We start from the raw sequence: 16,331 nt of genomic DNA, 5'->3' as shown, positions 1-16,331 counted from the left end.
TGGAAAAAGTTCCGGTCCGGTACCGGGAATCGAACCCGGGCCTCCTGGGTGAAAGCCAGGTATCCTAGCCACTAGACCACACCGGATGTGGGCGTTCCTGACGCGGATCGGACGGTCGCTTGTAGCATTTCGTGTCGTGTCCCGCGTCGGCGCCCTTCTCTCTTTGCGAGCGTCTTTGCGCATACTGACTGGCAAGGCGCGCACCTCAAACGTCTCAGAGCAATGTTTTTGGCTTCATGCTGTGCTAGGAGAAGAGGAAAAGGGAAGCTGTAAGTAGCAATAACAGGGAGTAAACATTTTCCCGCTGAAGCGTTGAAAACGTTGTGGATAACAAACAAGAAATAAGTTGGTGCCCTAGCAACAGCATCACCATCAGTCACAGAAAATTAAATGCCCCGGGTGAGGATCGAACTCACGACCTTAAGATTATGAGACTTACGCGCTGCCTACTGCGCTACCGAGGCACAGGTGAAGCGCTTGTCCTGGAAACTGGCTAAGTACCACACCCAATGTTAGACGTAAAGACACTGTACTTCCTGGATAACGTGTTCTGTTGCTACACGTGCATTGCCAGCCCAGTTGATTGCGGTGTTGCTGCAGCTTTTGCAAACGATAGGCAGCACTCCTTGTCGTTAACGTTCAGTGCCTCGGAGGCACCTGGACACAGCAACTTGTGAGGCCAGGCCGACGCTAGTCTGTAGAACACCATGCGAGCGTCCTAGTGGGGACCCGCGAGTGCTGCGTTCTCGGTTCTTCTCAAGGGAATCCAGCTATACATTCATGTGGATCGTGCATCTCAAGCGCGCAAGCCACACGGCAGCATTATCGTGGGAAAAGCAAAATGATGCATCGGCCGGGAATCGAACCCGGGCCGCCCGCGTGGCAGGCGAGCACTCTGCCACTGAACCACCGATGCTCGGGCCGGTAGTAACTGCACGCTGCTTCCCGAGCAGATGTCTCAAGGGAAAGTGGGACTGCCGTCAAGCGCCGTAGCATTCTGTCGAGAAGATGCTGCAGACGCTGAATCCTGCACTGTACTGCTTAAAAATGCCGCCAGAACGCGGTCCTCTGCGTACTCTTGCGTCGCCGGCGCCGACTCTTGCCAAGGATGCGAAATGTGCGCGGATACGCTGTCCGAACGCGCCTGGATGTGCTCCCCTAGCCTACCTCGAAATGCGCCTGCCAGGTACGATCACCTTCGGCCGCTGCCGACAGGCGGGAAGCCGACACAGCGCGGCGTCGGGGCGCTCGCTTGTGCGGTGGTGGTGTAATGGTCAGCATAGTTGCCTTCCAAGCAGTTGGTCCGGGTTCGATTCCCGGCCACCGCAACAGGCTTTTTAATTTCACGTATGAGTACTTTCGCCACGCGCCCTTAACTTAATGTTTTTTCCCCCTCTTACTCGCTGCAGACCAGCCTATAGTGTGTCTCGACTGTCTCGACTTGTCTCGACTTTGCTCAGCTGACGCGAGAGCTGACGCTCTCCAATCGGCCTATATCAAAACGACAAGCACGAGAAACGACTGAGAGAGGTAAGGAGAGGCGAGGCGATGTACACACAGCACGCCCGTTCATTTCACGGTGGCGTCTCCCTGACCGAATCGGGCTGTAGCTCCGAAAACAAAGGAGAAAGAAAAATAGGAAGTAAAACTGCCAACAGTACCCTGTGTCCCCATGCGCTCTCCCGCCCAAGTACCGACAAGGGCCAAAGTTGTTACGCATCGGCAATCGGACATTTCCTTTCATCTTCTCTTTATCGGTTGAGAACCAGTGTATTCAACATATTATGGCCATTGCCGAGTGAATGCTGTAGCGCTTCCCGACAAGTCGGGTTCGGATCCTCTGTCAACTTCCACGCAGGGTGATGATGTTTTGGTCATCACACTCGCCAGCTGAAATCGGCGCTGCCTTTTCGTGGTAGTAAAAGCGTTGTGGCCCGTGGGGGGATCGAACCCACGACCTTCGCGTTATTAGCACGACGCTCTAACCAACTGAGCTAACGGGCCTCGACAGTTGCGCTCGCTCAGCCCTACGCTGCAAACGTATGGCATGAAGCCGTACACCATTTCTATGGTCGTCGGATGTCTGCTTCCCTCGTCTATACTCTGCTGACGGTCACGAAACAGTAGATATATTGCGAGCAGGACGGGAAACGGCAGCTCGGACAGCTCAAACTTGTCACGATTCGTGTGGAAAAAGTTCCGTTCCGGTACCGGGAATCGAACCCGGGCCTCCTGGGTGAAAGCCAGGTATCCTAGCCACTAGACCACACCGGATGTGGGCGTTCCTGACGCGGATCGGACGGTCGCTTGTAGCATTTCGTGTCGTGTCCCGCGTCGGCGCCCTTCTCTCTTTGCGAGCGTCTTTGCGCATACTGACTGGCAAGGCGCGCACCTCAAACGTCTCAGAGCAATGTTTTTGGCTTCATGCTGTGCTAGGAGAAGAGGAAAAGGGAAGCTGTAAGTAGCAATAACAGGGAGTAAACATTTTCCCGCTGAAGCGTTGAAAACGTTGTGGATAACAAACAAGAAATAAGTTGGTGCCCTAGCAACAGCATCACCATCAGTCACAGAAAATTAAATGCCCCGGGTGAGGATCGAACTCACGACCTTAAGATTATGAGACTTACGCGCTGCCTACTGCGCTACCGAGGCACAGGTGAAGCGCTTGTCCTGGAAACTGGCTAAGTACCACACCCAATGTTAGACGTAAAGACACTGTACTTCCTGGATAACGTGTTCTGTTGCTACACGTGCATTGCCAGCCCAGTTGATTGCGGTGTTGCTGCAGATTTGCAAACGATAGGCAGCACTCCTTGTCGTTAACGTTCAGTGCCTCGGAGGCACCTGGACACAGCAACTTGCGAGGCCAGGCCGACGCTAGTCTGTAGAACACCATGCGAGCGTCCTAGTGGGGACCCGCGAGTGCTGCGTTCTCGGTTCTTCTCAAGGGAATCCAGCTATACATTCATGTGGATCGTGCATCTCAAGCGCGCAAGCCACACGGCAGCATTATCGTGGGAAAAGCAAAATGATGCATCGGCCGGGAATCGAACCCGGGCCGCCCGCGTGGCAGGCGAGCACTCTGCCACTGAACCACCGATGCTCGGGCCGGTAGTAACTGCACGCTGCTTCCCGAGCAGATGTCTCAAGGGAAAGTGGGACTGCCGTCAAGCGCCGTAGCATTCTGTCGAGAAGATGCTGCAGACGCTGAATCCTGCACTGTACTGCTTAAAAATGCCGCCAGAACGCGGTCCTCTGCGTACTCTTGCGTCGCCGGCGCCGACTCTTGCCAAGGATGCGAAATGTGCGCGGATACGCTGTCCGAACGCGCCTGGATGTGCTCCCCTAGCCTACCTCGAAATGCGCCTGCCAGGTACGATCACCTTCGGCCGCTGCCGACAGGCGGGAAGCCGACACAGCGCGGCGTCGGGGCGCTCGCTTGTGCGGTGGTGGTGTAATGGTCAGCATAGTTGCCTTCCAAGCAGTTGGTCCGGGTTCGATTCCCGGCCACCGCAACAGGCTTTTTAATGTCACGTATGAGTACTTTCGCCACGCGCCCTTAACTTAATGTTTTTTCCCCCTCTTACTCGCTGCAGACCAGCCTATAGTGTGTCTCGACTGTCTCGACTTGTCTCGACTTTGCTCAGCTGACGCGAGAGCTGACGCTCTCCAATCGGCCTATATCAAAACGACAAGCACGAGAAACGACTGAGAGAGGTAAGGAGAGGCGGGGCGATGTACACACAGCACGCCCGTTCATTTCACGGTGGCGTCTCCCTGACCGAACCGGGCTGTAGCTCCGAAAACAAAGGAGAAAGAAAAATAGGAAGTAAAACTGCCAACAGTACCCTGTGTCCCCATGCGCTCTCCCGCCCAAGTACCGACAAGGGCCAAAGTTGTTACGCATCGGCAATCGGACATTTCCTTTCATCTTCTCTTTATCGGTTGAGAACCAGTGTATTCAACGTATTATGGCCATTGCCGAGTGAATGCTGTAGCGCTTCCCGACAAGTCGGGTTCGGATCCTCTGTCAACTTCCACGCAGGGTGATGATCTTTTGGTCATCACACTCGCCAGCTGAAATCGGCGCTGCCTTTTCGTGGTAGTAAAAGCGTTGTGGCCCGTGGGGGGATCGAACCCACGACCTTCGCGTTATTAGCACGACGCTCTAACCAACTGAGCTAACGGGCCTCGACAGTTGCGCTCGCTCAGCCCTACGCTGCAAACGTATGGCATGAAGCCGTACACCATTTCTATGGTCGTCGGATGTCTGCTTCCCTCGTCTATACTCTGCTGACGGTCACGAAACAGTAGATATATTGCGAGCAGGACAGGAAACGGCAGCTCGGACAGCTCAAACTTGTCACGATTCGTGTGGAAAAAGCTCCGTTCCGGTACCGGGAATCGAACCCGGGCCTCCTGGGTGAAAGCCAGGTATCCTAGCCACTAGACCACACCGGATGTGGGCGTTCCTGACGCGGATCGGACGGTCGCTTGTAGCATTTCGTGTCGTGTCCCGCGTCGGCGCCCTTCTCTCTTTGCGAGCGTCTTTGCGCATACTGACTGGCAAGGCGCGCACCTCAAACGTCTCAGAGCAATGTTTTTGGCTTCATGCTGTGCTAGGAGAAGAGGAAAAGGGAAGCTGTAAGTAGCAATAACAGGGAGTAAACATTTTCCCGCTGAAGCGTTGAAAACGTTGTGGATAACAAACAAGAAATAAGTTGGTGCCCTAGCAACAGCATCACCATCAGTCACAGAAAATTAAATGCCCCGGGTGAGGATCGAACTCACGACCTTAAGATTATGAGACTTACGCGCTGCCTACTGCGCTACCGAGGCACAGGTGAAGCGCTTGTCCTGGAAACTGGCTAAGTACCACACCCAATGTTAGACGTAAAGACACTGTACTTCCTGGATAACGTGTTCTGTTGCTACACGTGCATTGCCAGCCCAGTTGATTGCGGTGTTGCTGCAGCTTTTGCAAACGATAGGCAGCACTCCTTGTCGTTAACGTTCAGTGCCTCGGAGGCACCTGGACACAGCAACTTGTGAGGCCAGGCCGACGCTAGTCTGTAGAACACCATGCGAGCGTCCTAGTGGGGACCCGCGAGTGCTGCGTTCTCGGTTCTTCTCAAGGGAATCCAGCTATACATTCATGTGGATCGTGCATCTCAAGCGCGCAAGCCACACGGCAGCATTATCGTGGGAAAAGCAAAATGATGCATCGGCCGGGAATCGAACCCGGGCCGCCCGCGTGGCAGGCGAGCACTCTGCCACTGAACCACCGATGCTCGGGCCGGTAGTAACTGCACGCTGCTTCCCGAGCAGATGTCTCAAGGGAAAGTGGGACTGCCGTCAAGCGCCGTAGCATTCTGTCGAGAAGATGCTGCAGACGCTGAATCCTGCACTGTACTGCTTAAAAATGCCGCCAGAACGCGGTCCTCTGCGTACTCTTGCGTCGCCGGCGCCGACTCTTGCCAAGGATGCGAAATGTGCGCGGATACGCTGTCCGAACGCGCCTGGATGTGCTCCCCTAGCCTACCTCGAAATGCGCCTGCCAGGTACGATCACCTTCGGCCGCTGCCGACAGGCGGGAAGCCGACACAGCGCGGCGTCGGGGCGCTCGCTTGTGCGGTGGTGGTGTAATGGTCAGCATAGTTGCCTTCCAAGCAGTTGGTCCGGGTTCGATTCCCGGCCACCGCAACAGGCTTTTTAATGTCACGTATGAGTACTTTCGCCACGCGCCCTTAACTTAATGTTTTTTCCCCCTCTTACTCGCTGCAGACCAGCCTATAGTGTGTCTCGACTGTCTCGACTTGTCTCGACTTTGCTCAGCTGACGCGAGAGCTGACGCTCTCCAATCGGCCTATATCAAAACGACAAGCACGAGAAACGACTGAGAGAGGTAAGGAGAGGCGAGGCGATGTACACACAGCACGCCCGTTCATTTCACGGTGGCGTCTCCCTGACCGAATCGGGCTGTAGCTCCGAAAACAAAGGAGAAAGAAAAATAGGAAGTAAAACTGCCAACAGTACCCTGTGTCCCCATGCGCTCTCCCGCCCAAGTACCGACAAGGGCCAAAGTTGTTACGCATCGGCAATCGGACATTTCCTTTCATCTTCTCTTTATCGGTTGAGAACCAGTGTATTCAACGTATTATGGCCATTGCCGAGTGAATGCTGTAGCGCTTCCCGACAAGTCGGGTTCGGATCCTCTGTCAACTTCCACGCAGGGTGATGATCTTTTGGTCATCACACTCGCCAGCTGAAATCGGCGCTGCCTTTTCGTGGTAGTAAAAGCGTTGTGGCCCGTGGGGGGATCGAACCCACGACCTTCGCGTTATTAGCACGACGCTCTAACCAACTGAGCTAACGGGCCTCGACAGTTGCGCTCGCTCAGCCCTACGCTGCAAACGTATGGCATGAAGCCGTACACCATTTCTATGGTCGTCGGATGTCTGCTTCCCTCGTCTATACTCTGCTGACGGTCACGAAACAGTAGATATATTGCGAGCAGGACAGGAAACGGCAGCTCGGACAGCTCAAACTTGTCACGATTCGTGTGGAAAAAGTTCCGTTCCGGTACCGGGAATCGAACCCGGGCCTCCTGGGTGAAAGCCAGGTATCCTAGCCACTAGACCACACCGGATGTGGGCGTTCCTGACGCGGATCGGACGGTCGCTTGTAGCATTTCGTGTCGTGTCCCGCGTCGGCGCCCTTCTCTCTTTGCGAGCGTCTTTGCGCATACTGACTGGCAAGGCGCGCACCTCAAACGTCTCAGAGCAATGTTTTTGGCTTCATGCTGTGCTAGGAGAAGAGGAAAAGGGAAGCTGTAAGTAGCAATAACAGGGAGTAAACATTTTCCCGCTGAAGCGTTGAAAACGTTGTGGATAACAAACAAGAAATAAGTTGGTGCCCTAGCAACAGCATCACCATCAGTCACAGAAAATTAAATGCCCCGGGTGAGGATCGAACTCACGACCTTAAGATTATGAGACTTACGCGCTGCCTACTGCGCTACCGAGGCACAGGTGAAGCGCTTGTCCTGGAAACTGGCTAAGTACCACACCCAATGTTAGACGTAAAGACACTGTACTTCCTGGATAACGTGTTCTGTTGCTACACGTGCATTGCCAGCCCAGTTGATTGCGGTGTTGCTGCAGCTTTTGCAAACGATAGGCAGCACTCCTTGTCGTTAACGTTCAGTGCCTCGGAGGCACCTGGACACAGCAACTTGTGAGGCCAGGCCGACGCTAGTCTGTAGAACACCATGCGAGCGTCCTAGTGGGGACCCGCGAGTGCTGCGTTCTCGGTTCTTCTCAAGGGAATCCAGCTATACATTCATGTGGATCGTGCATCTCAAGCGCGCAAGCCACACGGCAGCATTATCGTGGGAAAAGCAAAATGATGCATCGGCCGGGAATCGAACCCGGGCCGCCCGCGTGGCAGGCGAGCACTCTGCCACTGAACCACCGATGCTCGGGCCGGTAGTAACTGCACGCTGCTTCCCGAGCAGATGTCTCAAGGGAAAGTGGGACTGCCGTCAAGCGCCGTAGCATTCTGTCGAGAAGATGCTGCAGACGCTGAATCCTGCACTGTACTGCTTAAAAATGCCGCCAGAACGCGGTCCTCTGCGTACTCTTGCGTCGCCGGCGCCGACTCTTGCCAAGGATGCGAAATGTGCGCGGATACGCTGTCCGAACGCGCCTGGATGTGCTCCCCTAGCCTACCTCGAAATGCGCCTGCCAGGTACGATCACCTTCGGCCGCTGCCGACAGGCGGGAAGCCGACACAGCGCGGCGTCGGGGCGCTCGCTTGTGCGGTGGTGGTGTAATGGTCAGCATAGTTGCCTTCCAAGCAGTTGGTCCGGGTTCGATTCCCGGCCACCGCAACAGGCTTTTTAATGTCACGTATGAGTACTTTCGCCACGCGCCCTTAACTTAATGTTTTTTCCCCCTCTTACTCGCTGCAGACCAGCCTATAGTGTGTCTCGACTGTCTCGACTTGTCTCGACTTTGCTCAGCTGACGCGAGAGCTGACGCTCTCCAATCGGCCTATATCAAAACGACAAGCACGAGAAACGACTGAGAGAGGTAAGGAGAGGCGAGGCGATGTACACACAGCACGCCCGTTCATTTCACGGTGGCGTCTCCCTGACCGAATCGGGCTGTAGCTCCGAAAACAAAGGAGAAAGAAAAATAGGAAGTAAAACTGCCAACAGTACCCTGTGTCCCCATGCGCTCTCCCGCCCAAGTACCGACAAGGGCCAAAGTTGTTACGCATCGGCAATCGGACATTTCCTTTCATCTTCTCTTTATCGGTTGAGAACCAGTGTATTCAACATATTATGGCCATTGCCGAGTGAATGCTGTAGCGCTTCCCGACAAGTCGGGTTCGGATCCTCTGTCAACTTCCACGCAGGGTGATGATGTTTTGGTCATCACACTCGCCAGCTGAAATCGGCGCTGCCTTTTCGTGGTAGTAAAAGCGTTGTGGCCCGTGGGGGGATCGAACCCACGACCTTCGCGTTATTAGCACGACGCTCTAACCAACTGAGCTAACGGGCCTCGACAGTTGCACTCGCTCAGCCCTACGCTGCAAACGTATGGCATGAAGCCGTACACCATTTCTATGGTCGTCGGATGTCTGCTTCCCTCGTCTATACTCTGCTGACGGTCACGAAACAGTAGATATATTGCGAGCAGGACGGGAAACGGCAGCTCGGACAGCTCAAACTTGTCACGATTCGTGTGGAAAAAGTTCCGTTCCGGTACCGGGAATCGAACCCGGGCCTCCTGGGTGAAAGCCAGGTATCCTAGCCACTAGACCACACCGGATGCGGGCGTTCCTGCGGCGGATCGGACGGTCGCTTGTAGCATTTCGTGTCGTGTCCCGCGTCGGCGCCCTTCTCTCTTTGCGAGCGTCTTTGCGCATACTGACTGGCAAGGCGCGCACCTCAAACGTCTCAGAGCAATGTTTTTGGCTTCATGCTGTGCTAGGAGAAGAGGAAAAGGGAAGCTGTAAGTAGCAATAACAGGGAGTAAACATTTTCCCGCTGAAGCGTTGAAAACGTTGTGGATAAAAAACAAGAAATAAGTTGGTGCCCTAGCAACAGCATCACCATCAGTCACAGAAAATTAAATGCCCCGGGTGAGGATCGAACTCACGACCTTAAGATTATGAGACTTACGCGCTGCCTACTGCGCTACCGAGGCACAGGTGAAGCGCTTGTCCTGGAAACTGGGTAAGTACCACACCCAATGTTAGACGTAAAGACACTGTACTTCCTGGATAACGTGTTCTGTTGCTACACGTGCATTGCCAGCCCAGTTGATTGCGGTGTTGCTGCAGATTTGCAAACGATAGGCAGCACTCCTTGTCGTTAACGTTCAGTGCCTCGGAGGCACCTGGACACAGCAACTTGCGAGGCCAGGCCGACGCTAGTCTGTAGAACACCATGCGAGCGTCCTAGTGGGGACCCGCGAGTGCTGCGTTCTCGGTTCTTCTCAAGGGAATCCTGCTATACATTCATGTGGATCGTGCATCTCAAGCGCGCAAGCCACACGGCAGCATTATCGTGGGAAAAGCAAAATGATGCATCGGCCGGGAATCGAACCCGGGCCGCCCGCGTGGCAGGCGAGCATTCTACCACTGAACCACCGATGCTCGGGCCGGTAGTAACTGCACGCTGCTTCCCGAGCAGATGTCTCAAGGGAAAGTGGGACTGCCGTCAAGCGCCGTAGCATTCTGTCGAGAAGATGCTGCAGACGCTGAATCCTGCACTGTACTGCTTAAAAATGCCGCCAGAACGCGGTCCTCTGCGTACTCTTGCGTCGCCGGCGCCGACTCTTGCCAAGGATGCGAAATGTGCGCGGATACGCTGTCCGAACGCGCCTGGATGTGCTCCCCTAGCCTACCTCGAAATGCGCCTGCCAGGTACGATCACCTTCGGCCGCTGCCGACAGGCGGGAAGCCGACACAGCGCGGCGTCGGGGCGCTCGCTTGTGCGGTGGTGGTGTAATGGTCAGCATAGTTGCCTTCCAAGCAGTTGGTCCGGGTTCGATTCCCGGCCACCGCAACAGGCTTTTTAATGTCACGTATGAGTACTTTCGCCACGCGCCCTTAACTTAATGTTTTTTCCCCCTCTTACTCGCTGCAGACCAGCCTATAGTGTGTCTCGACTGTCTCGACTTGTCTCGACTTTGCTCAGCTGACGCGAGAGCTGACGCTCTCCAATCGGCCTATATCAAAACGACAAGCACGAGAAACGACTGAGAGAGGTAAGGAGAGGCGGGGCGATGTACACACAGCACGCCCGTTCATTTCACGGTGGCGTCTCCCTGACCGAACCGGGCTGTAGCTCCGAAAACAAAGGAGAAAGAAAAATAGGAAGTAAAACTGCCAACAGTACCCTGTGTCCCCATGCGCTCTCCCGCCCAAGTACCGACAAGGGCCAAAGTTGTTACGCATCGGCAATCGGACATTTCCTTTCATCTTCTCTTTATCGGTTGAGAACCAGTGTATTCAACGTATTATGGCCATTGCCGAGTGAATGCTGTAGCGCTTCCCGACAAGTCGGGTTCGGATCCTCTGTCAACTTCCACGCAGGGTGATGATCTTTTGGTCATCACACTCGCCAGCTGAAATCGGCGCTGCCTTTTCGTGGTAGTAAAAGCGTTGTGGCCCGTGGGGGGATCGAACCCACGACCTTCGCGTTATTAGCACGACGCTCTAACCAACTGAGCTAACGGGCCTCGACAGTTGCGCTCGCTCAGCCCTACGCTGCAAACGTATGGCATGAAGCCGTACACCATTTCTATGGTCGTCGGATGTCTGCTTCCCTCGTCTATACTCTGCTGACGGTCACGAAACAGTAGATATATTGCGAGCAGGACAGGAAACGGCAGCTCGGACAGCTCAAACTTGTCACGATTCGTGTGGAAAAAGTTCCGTTCCGGTACCGGGAATCGAACCCGGGCCTCCTGGGTGAAAGCCAGGTATCCTAGCCACTAGACCACACCGGATGTGGGCGTTCCTGACGCGGATCGGACGGTCGCTTGTAGCATTTCGTGTCGTGTCCCGCGTCGGCGCCCTTCTCTCTTTGCGAGCGTCTTTGCGCATACTGACTGGCAAGGCGCGCACCTCAAACGTCTCAGAGCAATGTTTTTGGCTTCATGCTGTGCTAGGAGAAGAGGAAAAGGGAAGCTGTAAGTAGCAATAACAGGGAGTAAACATTTTCCCGCTGAAGCGTTGAAAACGTTGTGGATAACAAACAAGAAATAAGTTGGTGCCCTAGCAACAGCATCACCATCAGTCACAGAAAATTAAATGCCCCGGGTGAGGATCGAACTCACGACCTTAAGATTATGAGACTTACGCGCTGCCTACTGCGCTACCGAGGCACAGGTGAAGCGCTTGTCCTGGAAACTGGCTAAGTACCACACCCAATGTTAGACGTAAAGACACTGTACTTCCTGGATAACGTGTTCTGTTGCTACACGTGCATTGCCAGCCCAGTTGATTGCGGTGTTGCTGCAGCTTTTGCAAACGATAGGCAGCACTCCTTGTCGTTAACGTTCAGTGCCTCGGAGGCACCTGGACACAGCAACTTGTGAGGCCAGGCCGACGCTAGTCTGTAGAACACCATGCGAGCGTCCTAGTGGGGACCCGCGAGTGCTGCGTTCTCGGTTCTTCTCAAGGGAATCCAGCTATACATTCATGTGGATCGTGCATCTCAAGCGCGCAAGCCACACGGCAGCATTATCGTGGGAAAAGCAAAATGATGCATCGGCCGGGAATCGAACCCGGGCCGCCCGCGTGGCAGGCGAGCACTCTGCCACTGAACCACCGATGCTCGGGCCGGTAGTAACTGCACGCTGCTTCCCGAGCAGATGTCTCAAGGGAAAGTGGGACTGCCGTCAAGCGCCGTAGCATTCTGTCGAGAAGATGCTGCAGACGCTGAATCCTGCACTGTACTGCTTAAAAATGCCGCCAGAACGCGGTCCTCTGCGTACTCTTGCGTCGCCGGCGCCGACTCTTGCCAAGGATGCGAAATGTGCGCGGATACGCTGTCCGAACGCGCCTGGATGTGCTCCCCTAGCCTACCTCGAAATGCGCCTGCCAGGTACGATCACCTTCGGCCGCTGCCGACAGGCGGGAAGCCGACACAGCGCGGCGTCGGGGCGCTCGCTTGTGCGGTGGTGGTGTAATGGTCAGCATAGTTGCCTTCCAAGCAGTTGGTCCGGGTTCGATTCCCGGCCACCGCAACAGGCTTTTTAATGTCACGTATGAGTACTTTCGCCACGCGCCCTTAACTTAATGTTTTTTCCCCCTCTTACTCGCTGCAGACCAGCCTATAGTGTGTCTCGACTGTCTCGACTTGTCTCGACTTTGCTCAGCTGACGCGAGAGCTGACGCTCTCCAATCGGCCTATATCAAAACGACAAGCACGAGAAACGACTGAGAGAGGTAAGGAGAGGCGAGGCGATGTACACACAGCACGCCCGTTCATTTCACGGTGGCGTCTCCCTGACCGAATCGGGCTGTAGCTCCGAAAACAAAGGAGAAAGAAAAATAGGAAGTAAAACTGCCAACAGTACCCTGTGTCCCCATGCGCTCTCCCGCCCAAGTACCGACAAGGGCCAAAGTTGTTACGCATCGGCAATCGGACATTTCCTTTCATCTTCTCTTTATCGGTTGAGAACCAGTGTATTCAACATATTATGGCCATTGCCGAGTGAATGCTGTAGCGCTTCCCGACAAGTCGGGTTCGGATCCTCTGTCAACTTCCACGCAGGGTGATGATGTTTTGGTCATCACACTCGCCAGCTGAAATCGGCGCTGCCTTTTCGTGGTAGTAAAAGCGTTGTGGCCCGTGGGGGGATCGAACCCACGACCTTCGCGTTATTAGCACGACGCTCTAACCAACTGAGCTAACGGGCCTCGACAGTTGCACTCGCTCAGCCCTACGCTGCAAACGTATGGCATGAAGCCGTACACCATTTCTATGGTCGTCGGATGTCTGCTTCCCTCGTCTATACTCTGCTGACGGTCACGAAACAGTAGATATATTGCGAGCAGGACGGGAAACGGCAGCTCGGACAGCTCAAACTTGTCACGATTCGTGTGGAAAAAGTTCCGTTCCGGTACCGGGAATCGAACCCGGGCCTCCTGGGTGAAAGCCAGGTATCCTAGCCACTAGACCACACCGGATGCGGGCGTTCCTGCGGCGGATCGGACGGTCGCTTGTAGCATTTCGTGTCGTGTCCCGCGTCGGCGCCCTTCTCTCTTTGCGAGCGTCTTTGCGCATACTGACTGGCAAGGCGCGCACCTCAAACGTCTCAGAGCAATGTTTTTGGCTTCATGCTGTGCTAGGAGAAGAGGAAAAGGGAAGCTGTAAGTAGCAATAACAGGGAGTAAACATTTTCCCGCTGAAGCGTTGAAAACGTTGTGGATAAAAAACAAGAAATAAGTTGGTGCCCTAGCAACAGCATCACCATCAGTCACAGAAAATTAAATGCCCCGGGTGAGGATCGAACTCACGACCTTAAGATTATGAGACTTACGCGCTGCCTACTGCGCTACCGAGGCACAGGTGAAGAGCTTGTCCTGGAAACTGGGTAAGTACCACACCCAATGTTAGACGTAAAGACACTGTACTTCCTGGATAACGTGTTCTGTTGCTACACGTGCATTGCCAGCCCAGTTGATTGCGGTGTTGCTGCAGATTTGCAAACGATAGGCAGCACTCCTTGTCGTTAACGTTCAGTGCCTCGGAGGCACCTGGACACAGCAACTTGCGAGGCCAGGCCGACGCTAGTCTGTAGAACACCATGCGAGCGTCCTAGTGGGGACCCGCGAGTGCTGCGTTCTCGGTTCTTCTCAAGGGAATCCTGCTATACATTCATGTGGATCGTGCATCTCAAGCGCGCAAGCCACACGGCAGCATTATCGTGGGAAAAGCAAAATGATGCATCGGCCGGGAATCGAACCCGGGCCGCCCGCGTGGCAGGCGAGCATTCTACCACTGAACCACCGATGCTCGGGCCGGTAGTAACTGCACGCTGCTTCCCGAGCAGATGTCTCAAGGGAAAGTGGGACTGCCGTCAAGCGCCGTAGCATTCTGTCGAGAAGATGCTGCAGACGCTGAATCCTGCACTGTACTGCTTAAAAATGCCGCCAGAACGCGGTCCTCTGCGTACTCTTGCGTCGCCGGCGCCGACTCTTGCCAAGGATGCGAAATGTGCGCGGATACGCTGTCCGAACGCGCCTGGATGTGCTCCCCTAGCCTACCTCGAAATGCGCCTGCCAGGTACGATCACCTTCGGCCGCTGCCGACAGGCGGGAAGCCGACACAGCGCGGCGTCGGGGCGCTCGCTTGTGCGGTGGTGGTGTAATGGTCAGCATAGTTGCCTTCCAAGCAGTTGGTCCGGGTTCGATTCCCGGCCACCGCAACAGGCTTTTTAATGTCACGTATGAGTACTTTCGCCACGCGCCCTTAACTTAATGTTTTTTCCCCCTCTTACTCGCTGCAGACCAGCCTATAGTGTGTCTCGACTGTCTCGACTTGTCTCGACTTTGCTCAGCTGACGCGAGAGCTGACGCTCTCCAATCGGCCTATATCAAAACGACAAGCACGAGAAACGACTGAGAGAGGTAAGGAGAGGCGAGGCGATGTACACACAGCACGCCCGTTCATTTCACGGTGGCGTCTCCCTGACCGAATCGGGCTGTAGCTCCGAAAACAAAGGAGAAAGAAAAATAGGAAGTAAAACTGCCAACAGTACCCTGTGTCCCCATGCGCTCTCCCGCCCAAGTACCGACAAGGGCCAAAGTTGTTACGCATCGGCAATCGGACATTTCCTTTCATCTTCTCTTTATCGGTTGAGAACCAGTGTATTCAACATATTATGGCCATTGCCGAGTGAATGCTGTAGCGCTTCCCGACAAGTCGGGTTCGGATCCTCTGTCAACTTCCACGCAGGGTGATGATGTTTTGGTCATCACACTCGCCAGCTGAAATCGGCGCTGCCTTTTCGTGGTAGTAAAAGCGTTGTGGCCCGTGGGGGGATCGAACCCACGACCTTCGCGTTATTAGCACGACGCTCTAACCAACTGAGCTAACGGGCCTCGACAGTTGCACTCGCTCAGCCCTACGCTGCAAACGTATGGCATGAAGCCGTACACCATTTCTATGGTCGTCGGATGTCTGCTTCCCTCGTCTATACTCTGCTGACGGTCACGAAACAGTAGATATATTGCGAGCAGGACGGGAAACGGCAGCTCGGACAGCTCAAACTTGTCACGATTCGTGTGGAAAAAGTTCCGTTCCGGTACCGGGAATCGAACCCGGGCCTCCTGGGTGAAAGCCAGGTATCCTAGCCACTAGACCACACCGGATGCGGGCGTTCCTGCGGCGGATCGGACGGTCGCTTGTAGCATTTCGTGTCGTGTCCCGCGTCGGCGCCCTTCTCTCTTTGCGAGCGTCTTTGCGCATACTGACTGGCAAGGCGCGCACCTCAAACGTCTCAGAGCAATGTTTTTGGCTTCATGCTGTGCTAGGAGAAGAGGAAAAGGGAAGCTGTAAGTAGCAATAACAGGGAGTAAACATTTTCCCGCTGAAGCGTTGAAAACGTTGTGGATAAAAAACAAGAAATAAGTTGGTGCCCTAGCAACAGCATCACCATCAGTCACAGAAAATTAAATGCCCCGGGTGAGGATCGAACTCACGACCTTAAGATTATGAGACTTACGCGCTGCCTACTGCGCTACCGAGGCACAGGTGAAGCGCTTGTCCTGGAAACTGGGTAAGTACCACACCCAATGTTAGACGTAAAGACACTGTACTTCCTGGATAACGTGTTCTGTTGCTACACGTGCATTGCCAGCCCAGTTGATTGCGGTGTTGCTGCAGATTTGCAAACGATAGGCAGCACTCCTTGTCGTTAACGTTCAGTGCCTCGGAGGCACCTGGACACAGCAACTTGCGAGGCCAGGCCGACGCTAGTCTGTAGAACACCATGCGAGCGTCCTAGTGGGGACCCGCGAGTGCTGCGTTCTCGGTTCTTCTCAAGGGAATCCTGCTATACATTCATGTGGATCGTGCATCTCAAGCGCGCAAGCCACACGGCAGCATTATCGTGGGAAAAGCAAAATGATGCATCGGCCGGGAATCGAACCCGGGCCGCCCGCGTGGCAGGCGAGCATTCTACCACTGAACCACCGATGCTCGGGCCGGTAGTAACTGCACGCTGCTTCCCGAGCAGATGTCTCAAGGGAAAGTGGGACTGCCGTCAAGCGCCGTAGCATTCTGTCGAGAAGATGCTGCAGAC

The 16,331-nt window shown here is 54.7% G+C and overlaps 38 non-coding genes across 38 annotated transcripts; 7 read left to right on the top strand and 31 right to left on the bottom strand.

Annotated features, from left to right (window-relative positions):
* Nucleotides 1-14: 14 nt before the first annotated feature.
* Trnae-uuc (transfer RNA glutamic acid (anticodon UUC)) lies at nucleotides 15-86 on the bottom strand. The gene has a single exon. It is a non-coding gene; the product is annotated as a tRNA-Glu (tRNA).
* Nucleotides 87-391: 305 nt separating this feature from the next.
* Nucleotides 392-464, bottom strand: Trnam-cau (transfer RNA methionine (anticodon CAU)). The gene has a single exon. It is a non-coding gene; the product is annotated as a tRNA-Met (tRNA).
* A 381-nt stretch (nucleotides 465-845) lies between these two features.
* Trnag-gcc (transfer RNA glycine (anticodon GCC)) lies at nucleotides 846-916 on the bottom strand. The gene has a single exon. It is a non-coding gene; the product is annotated as a tRNA-Gly (tRNA).
* Nucleotides 917-1,256: 340 nt separating this feature from the next.
* Trnag-ucc (transfer RNA glycine (anticodon UCC)) lies at nucleotides 1,257-1,328 on the top strand. The gene has a single exon. It is a non-coding gene; the product is annotated as a tRNA-Gly (tRNA).
* A 602-nt stretch (nucleotides 1,329-1,930) lies between these two features.
* On the bottom strand, nucleotides 1,931-2,004 carry Trnai-aau (transfer RNA isoleucine (anticodon AAU)). The gene has a single exon. It is a non-coding gene; the product is annotated as a tRNA-Ile (tRNA).
* A 198-nt stretch (nucleotides 2,005-2,202) lies between these two features.
* On the bottom strand, nucleotides 2,203-2,274 carry Trnae-uuc (transfer RNA glutamic acid (anticodon UUC)). The gene has a single exon. It is a non-coding gene; the product is annotated as a tRNA-Glu (tRNA).
* Nucleotides 2,275-2,579: 305 nt separating this feature from the next.
* On the bottom strand, nucleotides 2,580-2,652 carry Trnam-cau (transfer RNA methionine (anticodon CAU)). Its single transcript has one exon. It is a non-coding gene; the product is annotated as a tRNA-Met (tRNA).
* Nucleotides 2,653-3,032: 380 nt separating this feature from the next.
* On the bottom strand, nucleotides 3,033-3,103 carry Trnag-gcc (transfer RNA glycine (anticodon GCC)). The gene has a single exon. It is a non-coding gene; the product is annotated as a tRNA-Gly (tRNA).
* Nucleotides 3,104-3,443: 340 nt separating this feature from the next.
* Nucleotides 3,444-3,515, top strand: Trnag-ucc (transfer RNA glycine (anticodon UCC)). The gene has a single exon. It is a non-coding gene; the product is annotated as a tRNA-Gly (tRNA).
* A 602-nt stretch (nucleotides 3,516-4,117) lies between these two features.
* On the bottom strand, nucleotides 4,118-4,191 carry Trnai-aau (transfer RNA isoleucine (anticodon AAU)). Its single transcript has one exon. It is a non-coding gene; the product is annotated as a tRNA-Ile (tRNA).
* Nucleotides 4,192-4,389: 198 nt separating this feature from the next.
* Trnae-uuc (transfer RNA glutamic acid (anticodon UUC)) lies at nucleotides 4,390-4,461 on the bottom strand. Its single transcript has one exon. It is a non-coding gene; the product is annotated as a tRNA-Glu (tRNA).
* Nucleotides 4,462-4,766: 305 nt separating this feature from the next.
* Trnam-cau (transfer RNA methionine (anticodon CAU)) lies at nucleotides 4,767-4,839 on the bottom strand. Its single transcript has one exon. It is a non-coding gene; the product is annotated as a tRNA-Met (tRNA).
* Nucleotides 4,840-5,220: 381 nt separating this feature from the next.
* Trnag-gcc (transfer RNA glycine (anticodon GCC)) lies at nucleotides 5,221-5,291 on the bottom strand. Its single transcript has one exon. It is a non-coding gene; the product is annotated as a tRNA-Gly (tRNA).
* Nucleotides 5,292-5,631: 340 nt separating this feature from the next.
* Nucleotides 5,632-5,703, top strand: Trnag-ucc (transfer RNA glycine (anticodon UCC)). The gene has a single exon. It is a non-coding gene; the product is annotated as a tRNA-Gly (tRNA).
* A 602-nt stretch (nucleotides 5,704-6,305) lies between these two features.
* On the bottom strand, nucleotides 6,306-6,379 carry Trnai-aau (transfer RNA isoleucine (anticodon AAU)). The gene has a single exon. It is a non-coding gene; the product is annotated as a tRNA-Ile (tRNA).
* Nucleotides 6,380-6,577: 198 nt separating this feature from the next.
* Trnae-uuc (transfer RNA glutamic acid (anticodon UUC)) lies at nucleotides 6,578-6,649 on the bottom strand. Its single transcript has one exon. It is a non-coding gene; the product is annotated as a tRNA-Glu (tRNA).
* Nucleotides 6,650-6,954: 305 nt separating this feature from the next.
* On the bottom strand, nucleotides 6,955-7,027 carry Trnam-cau (transfer RNA methionine (anticodon CAU)). The gene has a single exon. It is a non-coding gene; the product is annotated as a tRNA-Met (tRNA).
* Nucleotides 7,028-7,408: 381 nt separating this feature from the next.
* On the bottom strand, nucleotides 7,409-7,479 carry Trnag-gcc (transfer RNA glycine (anticodon GCC)). Its single transcript has one exon. It is a non-coding gene; the product is annotated as a tRNA-Gly (tRNA).
* Nucleotides 7,480-7,819: 340 nt separating this feature from the next.
* Nucleotides 7,820-7,891, top strand: Trnag-ucc (transfer RNA glycine (anticodon UCC)). The gene has a single exon. It is a non-coding gene; the product is annotated as a tRNA-Gly (tRNA).
* A 602-nt stretch (nucleotides 7,892-8,493) lies between these two features.
* Nucleotides 8,494-8,567, bottom strand: Trnai-aau (transfer RNA isoleucine (anticodon AAU)). The gene has a single exon. It is a non-coding gene; the product is annotated as a tRNA-Ile (tRNA).
* Nucleotides 8,568-8,765: 198 nt separating this feature from the next.
* Nucleotides 8,766-8,837, bottom strand: Trnae-uuc (transfer RNA glutamic acid (anticodon UUC)). Its single transcript has one exon. It is a non-coding gene; the product is annotated as a tRNA-Glu (tRNA).
* Nucleotides 8,838-9,142: 305 nt separating this feature from the next.
* On the bottom strand, nucleotides 9,143-9,215 carry Trnam-cau (transfer RNA methionine (anticodon CAU)). The gene has a single exon. It is a non-coding gene; the product is annotated as a tRNA-Met (tRNA).
* A 380-nt stretch (nucleotides 9,216-9,595) lies between these two features.
* On the bottom strand, nucleotides 9,596-9,666 carry Trnag-gcc (transfer RNA glycine (anticodon GCC)). Its single transcript has one exon. It is a non-coding gene; the product is annotated as a tRNA-Gly (tRNA).
* Nucleotides 9,667-10,006: 340 nt separating this feature from the next.
* Trnag-ucc (transfer RNA glycine (anticodon UCC)) lies at nucleotides 10,007-10,078 on the top strand. The gene has a single exon. It is a non-coding gene; the product is annotated as a tRNA-Gly (tRNA).
* Nucleotides 10,079-10,680: 602 nt separating this feature from the next.
* On the bottom strand, nucleotides 10,681-10,754 carry Trnai-aau (transfer RNA isoleucine (anticodon AAU)). Its single transcript has one exon. It is a non-coding gene; the product is annotated as a tRNA-Ile (tRNA).
* A 198-nt stretch (nucleotides 10,755-10,952) lies between these two features.
* On the bottom strand, nucleotides 10,953-11,024 carry Trnae-uuc (transfer RNA glutamic acid (anticodon UUC)). Its single transcript has one exon. It is a non-coding gene; the product is annotated as a tRNA-Glu (tRNA).
* A 305-nt stretch (nucleotides 11,025-11,329) lies between these two features.
* Nucleotides 11,330-11,402, bottom strand: Trnam-cau (transfer RNA methionine (anticodon CAU)). Its single transcript has one exon. It is a non-coding gene; the product is annotated as a tRNA-Met (tRNA).
* A 381-nt stretch (nucleotides 11,403-11,783) lies between these two features.
* Trnag-gcc (transfer RNA glycine (anticodon GCC)) lies at nucleotides 11,784-11,854 on the bottom strand. Its single transcript has one exon. It is a non-coding gene; the product is annotated as a tRNA-Gly (tRNA).
* A 340-nt stretch (nucleotides 11,855-12,194) lies between these two features.
* Trnag-ucc (transfer RNA glycine (anticodon UCC)) lies at nucleotides 12,195-12,266 on the top strand. Its single transcript has one exon. It is a non-coding gene; the product is annotated as a tRNA-Gly (tRNA).
* A 602-nt stretch (nucleotides 12,267-12,868) lies between these two features.
* Trnai-aau (transfer RNA isoleucine (anticodon AAU)) lies at nucleotides 12,869-12,942 on the bottom strand. Its single transcript has one exon. It is a non-coding gene; the product is annotated as a tRNA-Ile (tRNA).
* A 198-nt stretch (nucleotides 12,943-13,140) lies between these two features.
* On the bottom strand, nucleotides 13,141-13,212 carry Trnae-uuc (transfer RNA glutamic acid (anticodon UUC)). Its single transcript has one exon. It is a non-coding gene; the product is annotated as a tRNA-Glu (tRNA).
* A 305-nt stretch (nucleotides 13,213-13,517) lies between these two features.
* On the bottom strand, nucleotides 13,518-13,590 carry Trnam-cau (transfer RNA methionine (anticodon CAU)). Its single transcript has one exon. It is a non-coding gene; the product is annotated as a tRNA-Met (tRNA).
* Nucleotides 13,591-13,970: 380 nt separating this feature from the next.
* Nucleotides 13,971-14,041, bottom strand: Trnag-gcc (transfer RNA glycine (anticodon GCC)). Its single transcript has one exon. It is a non-coding gene; the product is annotated as a tRNA-Gly (tRNA).
* Nucleotides 14,042-14,381: 340 nt separating this feature from the next.
* Nucleotides 14,382-14,453, top strand: Trnag-ucc (transfer RNA glycine (anticodon UCC)). Its single transcript has one exon. It is a non-coding gene; the product is annotated as a tRNA-Gly (tRNA).
* A 602-nt stretch (nucleotides 14,454-15,055) lies between these two features.
* Trnai-aau (transfer RNA isoleucine (anticodon AAU)) lies at nucleotides 15,056-15,129 on the bottom strand. The gene has a single exon. It is a non-coding gene; the product is annotated as a tRNA-Ile (tRNA).
* Nucleotides 15,130-15,327: 198 nt separating this feature from the next.
* On the bottom strand, nucleotides 15,328-15,399 carry Trnae-uuc (transfer RNA glutamic acid (anticodon UUC)). Its single transcript has one exon. It is a non-coding gene; the product is annotated as a tRNA-Glu (tRNA).
* Nucleotides 15,400-15,704: 305 nt separating this feature from the next.
* On the bottom strand, nucleotides 15,705-15,777 carry Trnam-cau (transfer RNA methionine (anticodon CAU)). Its single transcript has one exon. It is a non-coding gene; the product is annotated as a tRNA-Met (tRNA).
* Nucleotides 15,778-16,157: 380 nt separating this feature from the next.
* On the bottom strand, nucleotides 16,158-16,228 carry Trnag-gcc (transfer RNA glycine (anticodon GCC)). The gene has a single exon. It is a non-coding gene; the product is annotated as a tRNA-Gly (tRNA).
* Nucleotides 16,229-16,331: the final 103 nt, after the last annotated feature.

This window comes from Schistocerca nitens, unplaced genomic scaffold (genome assembly GCF_023898315.1).
Source record: "Schistocerca nitens isolate TAMUIC-IGC-003100 unplaced genomic scaffold, iqSchNite1.1 HiC_scaffold_247, whole genome shotgun sequence".
NCBI lineage: Eukaryota > Metazoa > Arthropoda > Insecta > Orthoptera > Acrididae > Schistocerca > Schistocerca nitens.
Note: the sequence above shows the minus strand (reverse complement) of the source record. Positions and strands in the feature narration are given on the sequence as shown.